Below are 14733 nucleotides of genomic sequence, written 5' to 3' on the forward strand. Positions count from 1 at the left end.
CCATTCGAAATTTCCCTCCTTTGTTTTACTTTTTCTTCTAGCTGTCCATGGTTTCAGTCTGCATGATAAAACCCTAGGTTTGGTAGGGGGAAAGGGTAGGGTAGTATTGGGAAAACAGGGAAAATGGGACAGTTGTGTTGAGGGAAGGGAATGAAGGGGTTAGGGGTTAGGTAAATTTATGGGAAAATTCTGGGGGTTAGGGATAGGTGTTAGGGAGTGTAAGTAGGTGGAATTTCATGAAAAGAGTGAGGGGAAGTAGGGAAAAAGGACAAAAAAATGTCCTAGCCTAGGAATTTGCCAAAAACACAACGTGGGGCTAGGATTTTGGGGAAAATGATGGGAATGAGGGAGAGGAGTGTAGGAAAGGGTTGAGGGAGGTGTATGAGGTGTGTTCAGGGGTATTAGGGAAAGAAACTAGGAGTTTTAACCTTGAATTGAAGCAGAAACCAAAGGACACCAAAAGCGTTGTGAAATCCCTAGAAGAGGGAATTCACCACTTGCTGAAGAAAATCTTTGTATAAAAGTTGATGTGACGCTGTACTTACTTGGTGTGAAGGATATGGATCATGTAGACTGATGAAATCACGCTGCTATAGCTTCCTTTTGCCTTGTTTTCCAAAAGCGCAGTGAAACTGCCAGAAGCACAACGAAACTGCGAGAAGCACAGTGAAACTGGGAATGCAAGGGTTTTAATGAGGAATTTTGATGCTCTGGTGGTTGGGATGATGCTCGATGGTAGAGAGATACTCAATGAAGGTGAAATGAGCAATTAGGAAACTTGGATGGTCTTCTTATAGGCTGGAAGTCGATTTTTTGATGATGGCATGACATCATATGTCTTTTTGAGAAATGATGAAATATGGTAGTGTACTGCAGTTTTATTACTTTATTCAGCATAGTTACATCTTCACAAGGAGGAAAATGAACCTTAGAAAACTCTTTGAACACTTTTCCCTAATTACTAGTCCCATAATGGTGACATGAGGTGATGACATGACCCCTATATGACTCTTCGATGATATGACCTAACAATGACAACAAATGGACATCTAAGATCATGATTTGGACCTTTAGACCTTTGCAGTATAAGTGACCATGAAATGATAACCAAGATACCCTTTGGTGACCCTTTACAAGGAGTGATGACAAGACCATGACAGTGTTTATTGACCTTGCGAATGGAGGGAGTAGTAATGACCTAGAACTGAACAATGATCAAATTTTATTTGAAAATTTATTTGAAACTATAACAATTTGACCTAGGACCCTATCAACCATATTGAAAGAGTACATTTGATCACTGGTGACTCATAGACATTAACACACTTGTCTATGATACTGAACAAAAGAACAAAAAGAATTTCATTCAAATTGGACATATATACCAGGCATGGCTGAGTCAACCATCAACTCTAAAAATAATTGAGGAATGTTGCAACAGTCCATATCAAAAGGTTGCAATACTCAGCTTCACATGGTCACATCTCCAATCATGATCAAGCATCAAGGCTATACTCTTAATCACTCACTATATTGAATACCCTATTCAATCACTAAGATATAAAGACAGGCCTCATAAACACCTAATAAGGTATTCCTATGGCCTCTTATTGAATCAAGGATAGATTGAATTTAGCCACATTTTCTACAACAATCAACGGATGGGGGGCCTTAGTTTGAAGAAGCAAATATCCCATTGACATAATCCACAATCCCTAAATGGAAATCGAAACTAACTTAAGGACAGTCTGTGGACACAAAAATCTAATTTGCCAAATTAAGAATTCCCCCAGAAACCAACAATTAAACAAAGTGTTGATTAAGAAGAGTGACTTCAATCATATGGTAGCATGGATAGCTAATTCACATACTGAATACTCATAATTCAAATATGAGGCATGAGTGTTCAGTTTTTATTATCCAGTGAAGAACAAACAATGAAACCAGAATAATTTACTCACAATATGCTCTACTCCATTCCTGGTGGAGCACACATCACATTTAGAAAAATGTATCGTACATATATTGTTTACATTAGCCATAAACAGTGAAGGCTCTTAGAAAACTACAGTCAACTGCTTTCTTCCTCTCAAAGAACACTGGGAATATATAGGAAACAGAGTGGACCGAGATCATAATGAAATGAAAGTAGAGGCCTACTTATTGTATCTTACAAATGACCTGCTGGAGGTGACGAGTGTCACAAACTCGAACACAATTCAAAACATACAAATAGTTTCACTCTCTGGATGAGGTAAATATCGAAAATCGTCTCAGCATTTTTGTATAGGGTAAATCAGGCATCTTTTCCCTCTCCTCTTCATCCAGATCTTTCTGGGATTTTGGCAATTCATTTGGTTGAATGAAAGGATGTTCTTTTGGTGAGTTGGCATCACTATTGGAGAACTGGATGAAGTCATTGGGATTTGTTCTTTGCTCTGAGCCTCATTTTGCAGCTTTGGCATTTTTGCAATCATGCTTACATTGCCAATGAGAGATTTGATGCCCCCTGATTGTCTCACTAAGTTTTCCATCCATTCCAAGGGCTGACAGTCAGAGATTCCATCCTCTGAAGATGAAACATTACATAGCTCCTCAAATTCCTACTGCAAATTTTACATTTTATATTCTCGTTAAACACATTAGAATGTGTATCTAGCTCATAGGGCTAGCATTCCAGATCTTTTTTGCGTCTGTGCTATATTTTAGCAATTTTCAACCGAGAAAAATACATAAAAGTGGATACAAGCTCTTCATTTGCCGATCAGAATTCTTGCATCACTATAAAAATTGGGAAAGTTCACCAACTATTTAGGAAAGTGTGTAGTTCCTTAATGCTTTTCAACTATTTTGATATAATAATCACTTCTTACATCTGGCCTCTTACTCTTACATGCTAAACAGGACAAATATCAATTCTTATGAAAATCAAACCTTCATCTTCTCAAATTCAAAAAATGTCTCCCAGCAGCTGAGTGATTCCTCGCCTTCTAGATTTGAACATCGCTCTAAAGAGAAAATTTAAGTTACTTTAACTGGACTTGGATATATCAAACATAAAAAGAAATCAAGAATATGCTCATCTCAGCAATTGTAGAAGATTCAAGTACAAGAAATTCGCACAATCTCGAAGTAATAATTCATTCCTATGCAAAGTAGTCCAATAGATCTTCATCAATCTCAAATTTGAATTTTAGAAGTATCCATTTACTAACGAAGTTCCATTCAACATAAATCCATCTTAACTCTTTATTTGGAAAGGAAACCATTACACTAGCAGCTCAACGTAACTTATATAAAAACTTGTGCTCTTTTGTTGTGAGGTCCAACAGAGATATCAGTGTCAAATCTATATTTTAATTTTAGTACTCATTCACTTACCAATTTAAGATGTTCCAAGTACCATAAATCTAACTTAAACCTGAATACAGGGATCAAAAGGCAATTAAACAACAATTAATAGATCCCGGGTTTATATATATCCTATTTGTTTTTGTATGGATAGGAACATTATGAACACAAAGACATGAAGAAATGACATCTTCCCCATCACGGCATTAAAGCACCTCATTTCTCTTTGACACTGGCATCACTAACAATGTCAATGTCATATTCTGTAGGTTCTTTCTAGTTTGTAGTTGTATTTATGTGTGATGGTTCATTCTTTCTTGTGTGTAGTTGTATTTACTATTTATGTCGGATGGTTAAACCAATTGAAGTAACTCTCTCAAAGTTATGATTGTTATCTATGTGATATTAGAAGATATTATTACAGTGGCATATCCATATAATGGAATTCCATTCAAAAGTCATTAAAGATAGACATGTGTTTCATATGACATACCCCATTTACAAAGACTTCGTTATGCCTCTTTAGGGAATGATCCTGAAAGACCAACCCTTCATATGGTTGGCCCTGGAAGATATTACAGGAGAAGTTAAAAGTAAAATGAATCCTAAAAGGTCTTAGTCATAGTTGAAGATGAAACATTACACAGCTCCTCAGATTCCTCCTGCAAATTTTACATTTTATATTCTCGTTAAACACATTAGAATGTGTATCTAGCTCATAAGGCTAGCATTCCAGATCTTTTTTGCGTCTGTGCTATATTTCAGCAATTTTCAACCGAGCAAAATATATAAAAGCGGATACACGCTCTTCATTTATTGATCAGAATTCTTGCATCACTATAAAAATTGGGAAAGTTCACCCACTATTTAGGAAAGCGTGTAGTTCCTTAATGCTTTTCAACTATTTTGATATAATAATCACTTCTTACATCTAGCCTCTTACTCTTACATGCTAAACAGAACAAATATCAATGTTTATGAAAATCAAACCTTCATCTTCTCAAATTCAAGAAATGAGTAGCTGAATGATTCCTTTCCTTCTAGAATTGAACATCGCTCTGCAAAGAAAATTTAAGTTACCTTAACTGGACTTGGATATATCAACCATAAAAAAAATCAAGAATATGCTCATCTCAGCAATTGTAGAAGATTCAAGTACAAGAAATTTGCGCAATCTCGAAGTAATAATTCAGTCCTAGTCAATGTAGTCCAATAGGTCTTCGTCAATCTCAAATTTGAATTTTATAAGTATCTATCTACTAACGAAGTTCCATTCAGCATAAATCCATCTTAACTCTTTATTTGGAAAAGAAACCATTACACTAGCAGCTCAACGTAGCCTATATAAAAACTTGTGCTCTTTTGCTGTGAGTTCCAACAGAGATATCAGTGTCAAATCTTAATTTTGAAATAAGTACTCATTAACTTACCAATTTAAGATGTTCCAAGTACCATAAATCTAACTTAAACCTGAATACAGGGATCAAAAGGCAATTAAACAACAATTAATAGATCCAGGGTTTATATATATCCTATTTGTTTTTGTATGGATAGGACCATTATGAACGCAAAGACATGAAGAAATGACATCTTCCCCATCGGGGCATTAAAGCACCTCATTTCTCCTTGATACTGGCATCACTAACAATGTCAGTGTCATATTTTGTAGGTTCTTTCTAGTTTGTAGTTGTATTTATGTGGGATGGTTCATTCTTTCTAGTGTGTACTTGTATTTACTATTTATGTCGGATGGTTAAAACAATATAAGTAACTCTCAAAGTTATGATTGTTACCTATGTGATATTATAAGATATTATAACAGTGGCGTATCCATATAATGGAATTTCATTCAAAAGTCATTAAAAGATAGATATGCGTTTCATATGATATACCCCATTTAGAAAGACTTCGTTATCGCTCTTTAGGGAAAGTCCTGAAAGACCAACCCTTCATATGGTTGGCCCTGGAAGATCTTACAGGAGAAGTTAAAAGTAAAAGGAATCCTAAAAGGTCTTAATCATAGTTCAAGGCAAGGTTGTAGGTACGCAATAGCGATATATAGAGACAACAGAACATAGACACTATCTTAGCCACTGTAATTCATATAGTTGCAAAATCTAGGTAAACTCCCCCACAAATTATAAATAGCTTAAGATTTTAAATACCTCTTTTAGAAAGGTTGGTCTTGAGAGGTTAATCTACCCACATCTTCCTACAATCAAATTTTGAATTTTAGATCCCAAATATTGGTCTCTTAAGTTTTGGATATCGTTTCTGAAAGAAATTCATTGATTTCCCATAGATGTAAACTGAACCATGTGGTTCAATCATATCAGAAATGCATAGGTCTCAGAACACAGTTTTATCTAGCCCATTCATTCATTCAAGAGATAGAAGATACCAACTAATCCGTAATCACATTTTCTGCTTTCTTCAAGGAGGAATTTTTTCAGTGCAGTCCATTGAATGTAAAGGCCTCAGAATATAGTTTGATCTAAAGCATGCATTCATTGAACATACAAAACTGAGAAGATACCAACTCACCCATAATGGCCTTTTCTGCTTTCTTCAACAGGCAAGGTTCCCTTACTCCCCTAGTAATCTTGTCCCTGCTGAATGACTCAAGCTTGGGTGTCTGACCAGTCTGATGAGATGGGCTCTCAGATTTTTGGTCTGACATTTCAAGTATCTGATTCATATTGTTGCAATACTCAGCTTCACATGGTCACGTCTCCAATCATGATCAACCATCAAGGCTATACTCTTAATCACCCACTGGATTGAATACCCTATTCAATCACTAAGATATAAAGACAAGCCTCATAAACACCTAATAAGGTATTCCTATGGCCTCTTATTGAATCAAGGATAGCTTGAATTTAGCCACATTTTCTACAACAATCAATGGATGGGGGGCCTCAGTTTGAAGAAGCAAATATCCCATTGACATAATCCACAATCCCTAAATGGAAATGGAAACTAACTTAAGGACAATTTGTGGACACCAAAATCTAATTTTCCAAATTAAGAATTCCCCCAGAAAACAACAATTAAACAAAGTGTTGATTAAGAAGAGTGACTTCAATCATATGGTAGCATGGATAGCTAATTCACATATTGAATACTCATAATTCAAATATGAGGCATGAGTGTTCGGTTTTTATTATCCAGTGAAGAACAAACAATGAAACCAGAATAATTTACTCACAATATGCTCTACTCCATTCCTGGTGGAGCACACACCACATTTAGAAAAATGTATCGTACATATAATATTTACATTAGCCATAAATGGTGAAGGCTCTTAGAAAACTGCAGTCAACTACTTTCTTCCTCCCAAAGAACACTGGGAATATATAGGAAATAGAGTGGACCGAGATCATAAAGAAATGAAAATAGAGCCCTACTTATTGTATCTTACAAATGACCTGCTGGAGGTGACGAGTGTCACAAACTCGAACACAATTCAAAACATACAAATAGTTTCACTGTCTGGATGAGGTAAATATAGAAAATCGTCTCAGCATTTTTGTATATGGTGAATCAGGCATCTTTCCCCTCTCCTCTTCATCCAGATCTTCGTGGGATTTTGGCAATTCATCTGGTTGAATGAAAGGATGTTCTTTTGGCGAATTGGCATCACTAATTGGAGAACTGGATGAAGTCATTGGGATTTGTTCTTCGCTCTGAGCCTCATTTTGTAGCTTTGGCATTTTTGCAATCATGCTTACATTGCCAATGAGAGGTTTGACGCCCCCTGATTGTCTCACTAAGCTTTCCATTCATTCCAAGGGCTGACAGTCAGAGATTCCAAACTATGTAGATGAAACATTACACAGGTCCTCAGATTCCTCCTGCAAATTTTACATTTTATATTCTCGTTAAACACATTAGAATGTGTATCTAGCTAATAAGGCTAGCATTCCAAATCTTTTTTGCCTCTGCGCTATATTTCGGCAATTTTCAACTGAGAAAAATATATAAAAGTGGATACAAGCTCTTCATTTGCTGATCAAAATTCTTGCATCACTATAAAAATTGGGAAAGTTCACCAACTATTTAGGAAAGCATGTAGTTCGTTAATGCTTTTCAACTATTCTGATATAATAATCACTTCTTACATCTGGCCTCTTACTCTTACATGCTACACAGAACAAATATCAATGTTTATGAAAATCAAACCTTCACCTTCTCAAATTCAAAAAATGTCTCCCAGCAGCTGAATGATTCCTCGCCTTCTAGAGTTGAACATCACTCTGCAGAGAAAATTTAAGTTACCTTAACTAGACTTGGATATATCAACCATAAAAAAAAATCAAGAATATGCTCATCCCAGCAAGATTTAAGTACAAGAAATTTGTACAATCTCGAAGTAATAATTCAGTCCTAGGCAAGGTAGTCCAATAGGTCTTCATCAATCTCAAATTTGAATTTTATAAGTATCCATTTATTAATAAAGTTCCATTCAGCATAAATCCATCTTAACTCTTTATTTGGAAAAAAAACCATTACACTAGCAGCTCAACGTAACTTATATAAAAACTTGTGCTCTTTTGTTGTGAGGTCCAACAGAGATATCAGTGTCAAATCTTAATTTTGAAATAAGTACTCATTCACTTACCAATTTAAGATGTTCCAAGTACCATAAATCTAACTTAAACCGGAATAGAGGGATCAAAAGGAAATTAAACAACAATTAATAGATCCTGGGTTTATATATATCCTATTTGTTTTTGTATGGATAGGACCATTATGAAAACAAAGACATGAAGAAATGACATCTTCCCCATCAGGGCATTAAAGCACCTCATTTCTCTTTGATACTGGCATCACTAACAATTTCAGTGTCATATTCTGTAGGTTCTTTCTAGTTTGTAGTTGTATTTATGTGGGATGGTTCGTTCTTTCTAGTGTGTAGTTGTATTTACTATTTATGTCGGATGGTTAAACCAATTGAAGTAACTCTCAAAGTTATGATGGTTATCTATGTGATATTAGAAGATATTATTACAATGGCATATCCATATAATGGAATTTCATTCAAAAGTCATTAAAAGATAGATACGTGTTTCATATGATATACCCCATTTACAAAGACTTCATTATCCCTCTTTAGGGAAAGATCCTGAAAGACCAACCCTTCATATGGTTGGCCCTGGAAGATCTTACATGAGAAGTTAAAAGTTAAAGGAATTCTAAAAGGTCTTAATCATAGTTCAAGGCAAGGAAGTAGGTACGCAATAGCGATATATAGAGACAGCAGAACATAGACACTATCTTAGCCACTGTAATTCATATAGTTGCAAAATATAGGTAAATTCCCCCACAAATTATAAATAGCCTAAGATTTTAAATACCTCTTTTAGAAAGTTTGGTCTTGAGAGGTTCATCCACCCACATCTTCCTACAATCAAATTTTGAATTTTAGATCCCAAATATTGGTCTCTTAAGTTCTGAACATTGTTTCTGAAGGAAATTCATTGATTTCCCATAGATGTAAACTGAACCATGTGGTTCAATCATATCAGAAATTCATAGGTCTCAGAACAAAATTTTATCTAGCCCATTCATTCATTCAAGAGACAGAAGATACCAACTAATCCGTAATCACATTTTCTGCTTTCTTCAAGGAGGAATTTTTTCAGTGCAGTCCATTGAATGTAAAGGCCTCAGAATATAGTTTGATCTAAATCATGCATTCATTGAACATAAAAAACTGAGGAGATACCAACTTACCCATAATGGCCTTTTCTGCTTTCTTCAACAGGCGAGGTTCCCTTACTCCCCTAGTAATCTTGTCCCTGCTGAATGACTCAAGCTTGGGTGTTTGAGCAGTCTGATGAGATGGGCTCTCAGATTTTTGGTCTGACATTGCAAGTATCTGATTCATATTGTTGCAATACTCAGCTTCACATGGTCACATCTCCAATCATGATCAACCATCAAGGCTATACTCTTAATCACTCACTGGATTGAATACCCTATTCAATCACTAAGATATAAAGACAGGCCTCATAAACACCTAATAAGGTATTCCTATGGCCTCTTATTGAATCAAGGATAGCTTGAATTTAGCTACATTTTCTACAACAATCAACAGATGGGGGGCCTCAGTTTGAAGAAGCAAATATCCCATTGACATAATCCACAATCCCTAAATGGAAATGGAAACTAACTTAAGGACAGTCTGTGGACACCAAAATCTAATTTGCCAAATTAAGAATTCCCCCAGAAACCAACAATTAAACAAAGTGTTGATTAAGAAGAGTGACTTCAATCATATGGTAGCATGGATAGCTAATTCACATACTGAATACTCATAATTCAAATATGAGGCATGAGTGTTCGGTTTTTATTATCCAGTGAAGAACAAACAATGAAACCAGAATAATTTACTCACAATATGCTCTACTCCATTCCTGGTGGAGCACACATCACATTTAGAAAAATGTATCGTACATATAATGTTTACATTATCCATAAACAGTGAAGGCTCTTAGAAAACTGCAGTCAACTGCTTTCTTCCTCCCAAAGAACACTGGGAATATATAGTAAACAGAGTGGACCGAGATGATAATGAAATGAAAGTAGAACCCTACTTATTGTATCTTACAAATGACCTGCTGGAGGTGACGAGTGTCACAAACTCGAACACAATTCAAAACGTACAAATAGTTTCACTCTCTGGATGAGGTAAATATCGAAAATCATCTTAGCATTTTTGTATAGGGTGAATCAGGCATCTTTTCCCTCTCAGCTTCATCCAGATCTTCCTGGGATTTTGGCAATTCATCTGGTTGAATGAAAGGATGTTCTTTTGGTGAATTGGCATCACTAACTGGAGAACTGGATGAAGTCATTGAACTGGATGAAGTCATTGGGATATGTTCTTTGCTCTGAGCCTCATTTTGTAGCTTTGGCATTTTTGCAATCGTGCTTACATTGCCAATGAGAGATTTGACACCTCCTGATTGTCTCACCAAGTTTTCCATTCATTCCAAGGGCTGACAGTCAGAGATTCCATCCTCTGAATATGAAACATTACACAACTCCTCAGATTCCTCCTACAAATTTTACATTTTATATTCTCGTTAAACACGTTAGAATGTGTATCTAGCTCATAAGGCTAGCATTCGAGATCTTTTTTGTGTCTGTGCTATATTTCAGCAATTTTCAACCGAGAAAATTATATAAAAGTGGATGCATGACCTCGCATCATCGGCATCGATGCTGTTAACCCTACTGTACAGCATCGTGCTCTGAACGGAGAGCTTCCCATTGAAAGCGAGGCTTTTCGTTCCATCATTCTCGGTCGAGAGATCGATTCCCCGGGCTTCTGAAACCTGTCGGCCAAGGCTTGGAGATGCTTGTCAGCCATAACGGCGAACAAAGTAGGGTATTTGGCGGACTTTTCCCAGGGCTTTTCAAGATTGGCCGTGGCTACTCTGAGCTCTGCTCGCTTCCGCATTTCGTAAAGCTGGCGCTCTCAGGAGGCAGGCTTTGAAAGAGCTGGTTGGGTTTCTGCGGTTGCATTCTCTTCCACTGCCATTTGATCGAACGGCTCAGCCTTTCCATATCATCTAACATATTATCTAACGGTATCTAAGGGTGACCAGTAGACATGAAAGGGAGTGGATTTCAGAGGGAAACGCCTTATGGTGTAATAATAATAATAAATCATTTAAAAATACAATTTAAACAATGAACAATTACACATGGTTTATATAAAGAGAGACAAAAGCCCACTATAGATATATCTTAATCACAAATTTATAAATCACTAAAATGGATTAATCTCTTGATGTGTAAATCATTTCTCAAGTTTTTCATTCTAAAAAGAGGTTTGCATATAATGAGATTTGATCCCTCTCAGCTCTTGGTAGATATGTGTTTAAGATGGATCTAAATTTTTTTTAGAGAAAGTTGGTGATCGTTTTAGGATAAAATAATTATATGGTATATCATTTGGAATAATAACTTTTAGATAATGCTGAAATTGGAGACTTTTCTTTTCAAAAGAATGGAAATATATCCCAAAGGCGAATTTAGTCCCTAAAATTTTACCCGTCCCTCTTGCAAATGGAGAAGTAACATGTTGTTAATTGGAAACCATCAACAACATTTGATTTATAAAATCTTAAAGTGGTAGGCATGGAGAAATTCTCTTGTTTGTATTTAGTGTTATTTACATCTTCAAATGTACATGTGATATTTTACCTCGTGTATTATTCATATTTGGTGAAAACAACAAATATTATAACCTTTAATGTTATGGGATCCTCTACATGAGATTGTGATAGAAGCATGAAACAGGTGAGGGTAAGGGGATAGAGAGAGATGTTTTGGCTCTTTCCCCACACTTTTGTCATATTAATATTTCTCAATGCATTAATAAGACTAAGCTTCTAGGGATGGAATAATTTAAGGAAACAATATAGTAAAAATATTGCTAACAGAACAAACGAAGAAGTTATTTGTAATATAGGTTTAAACTCTGATGTATTAATTTTATTTTCATTATTGCTCCCTTTAAGTTGTCTTAATCTTCCACTAGTTATGTCATTGTGCATCATTGTTATTTCTAAGGACCTAACGCTAAGGAATTTCATGATACTTGGTCAACCATAGTTATCAACAACATTCATTTCAACTAGCTATTAGTTCATTTTTTAATTTTCAGCATTCATAATTGCATCCATGATAATAATAAAAGAGGACATGGAATTAAATAACTAGAGAATTAGTTTAAAGAACATTTTGTAGAATTTGTTGGATAAGATTGAACAACCAAATCACTCAAGATAGAATTATCCTTGTGATATAGTATACTAATTCCCAAATCACTAGAGGTAAGTGAATTTAAAGATCCTACCTTAGCTTCCATTTTTTCCATTGCACATGTAACAATCGTATGTGCCTCCTTAAATGTGTGAGTTCATGTTGTTTAAGTAGTTTACTCTAATGACTATGGATGTTATCTAATGAAAGTGGTAGCACCCACTAGACCAACACCAATGAAAGAATAGATCCTCTACAAATGAGGGTTGGATGGTTGAAGTGAATATTGACCATGGGTTGCATGTGTCAAAGTTAATATGATGTAGGAGCATTGAGCCATCATCTGAAAAATCAACAAGGATGAGCTCCTGAAGGTGAAATTGTCAAAAAACAAGGTAATATCTTTTTTGTAAAGGATTAAAAGAATGAAAAAATAGATCCATGAGGGATCTTAGGAATTTTTTTAGGAATTTGTAGAGAAGATCATGATGAGATCTCTTTGGAGAATATCATGTATTATGAAATAATCCATGATTTAAAATAATCCATAATATTGTCATTTTCTAATATAAATTGTAAACTTGTGTGTGTATTAAGGGTAGTCAATTGGATGAATATTAGAGCCATTGAGGTGCCATGTAATAGAATAGTAACTAAATTAATGAAATTTTATTTCTGTTATTTAATTTTATGTGTGTGAATTGTGGTTTGATTCTTTGATGGCTTGATGTATTAATTTATTGAATTTATTTGATGAAATAGTGTTGCATGTAATGAATATGCGAGCAAAGCATGAGGAATTGATGTTGCATGCATGCATGAGACATAGTGCCCAATGAAAGAGCATAGTGGGGCCATAACCCACAAGTCTAGGAGCAAGACTTAAACAATATTGAAAAATGACAGATGCCCATAAATCATCATCGTCAACTCATACGAGAGCATACAATATTTTTTGCGTGTAATGTTGAAGAGAAGAAAAAAAATAACGTACAAGTCATTGAAGATATGGTAATTGATTTATTTCCTCTGTGCATGTGACAATAAAGGAAGGTGAGAATATTTGCAATAGCCTAGAGAAAGGAGTACTTGAAGGGTCCAAATAAGAGAACTAGGAAGATGCGATAAGCCCAAAATCAGAAGAAATTTTGGTGAGGTGTCGTGTAACGAGTTGGAGAATTGTTATGGTAGAAGGTGCAACTCATGAGTTTAAACTGTTACAAGAAGACTAGATGCATATGACTAGGAGGTCATAAATTCTTGTACCTTGGGTGTCTGATGTAGGAGCATCAACCCATCCTCCAAAAAATTAGTAGGAATGAGTTTTGAAAGGTGCAGTTGTTAAAAAATGGGGTGATATCTATTTTATAATGGATTAAAAGCATGAAAAAATAGATCCATGAGGGATATTAGGAATTCATTGAGGGATTTGTGGAGAAGATCATTTTGACTTCTTTATGGAGAAGATCGTGGATTTTGAGATAATGCATGATATTGAAATAATCCAAAATATCATAATTTTCTAATATAAATTGTAAACTTGTTTGTGTGTTAAAGGCGGTTAGTTGGATCAATATGAGACCCGCCAATGTTCCATGTAATATAACAATGGTTAAGTTAATGAAATTTTATTTTTGTGTTATGTAATTCTATCTGTGTGAATCATGGGTTGATTCTTTGTTGGATTGATGTGTTAATGTGTTGAACTTGTTTATTGAATTAATGTTGCATGTAACTACTATGTGAGCGAAGCATGAGGAATTAATGTTGCATAAATGCATGAGATAGAGTGTGCAGTGGAAGAGCGTAATGGGGCCATAACCCATAGGTCTAGGAGCTAGATGTAAAAAGGATCAAAAAATGACGTACACCCATAAATCATCTCCACCACAATCCTAAATAATATAAATATAAGCCCCATATGAAATGGAAAATTTAGAATTATAAGTAAGATAAGGTAGCTTTAGTCCCAATGAATGATCATATACATGCATCCAAAGTCCATATAGTAAGATGATAGTCAGAAACTAAAATTATGATTTGGCTTGGATGAGAAATAAAACCATGGTTAAGTTTTTTGTAGTTGTTAAAAATATTTAAATTCGAAGTGAATGACTCAAGTGGTGCATTTATTATGTTATTTCAAGGCTTAGGATTCAAGCCTAGGACATTATCCTAGGCTATTTGAAACATCACATAAACTAACATCTAAAAGAGAGAATCTAATCTCAAATTACAATGTTCGACCATGTAGCAAAAATAAAATTATCTCCTAAGTTAGAATTTGAGGAATTGAATAAATTGTGGTGCTTTGGTTAAATAGTAGGACATTAATTTTTTAGAAACATGCAATTTGATAGGAATTAACTACAAATTGTCACCACTCTAGCTAGTTAGGGAAAAAAATGAGGTGTAGTGACAAAAACGCTATGTGGCATCAACATAACGATCTAGAAGTCCAATTGTTTTGATATATTCCCACTACTATATATATTAACTTTGATCTCTAGAAAGGGTTTTGAATAGTTGTACATCTTCTACCAAAAAAAATTAATTTATCTCAGTTCAATCTTTGATCTAAGTTAAAAGAATATAGTTCCTTTA

At 35.0% G+C, this 14733-nt stretch overlaps 2 pseudogenes; both read right to left on the minus strand.

Annotated features, from left to right (window-relative positions):
* Positions 1 to 2238: 2238 nt before the first annotated feature.
* On the minus strand, positions 2239 to 6049 carry LOC149145158 (CCG-binding protein 1-like; annotated as a pseudogene).
* A 787-nt stretch (positions 6050 to 6836) lies between these two features.
* Positions 6837 to 9241, minus strand: LOC149145159 (CCG-binding protein 1-like; annotated as a pseudogene).
* Between the last annotated feature and the right edge of the window lie 5492 nt (positions 9242 to 14733).

This window comes from Pinus tabuliformis, chromosome X (genome assembly GCF_031772625.1).
Source record: "Pinus tabuliformis cultivar Carrire ecotype Pingquan chromosome X, CPIR1, whole genome shotgun sequence".
In the NCBI taxonomy this organism is placed as follows: Eukaryota; Viridiplantae; Streptophyta; class Pinopsida; order Pinales; family Pinaceae; genus Pinus; species Pinus tabuliformis.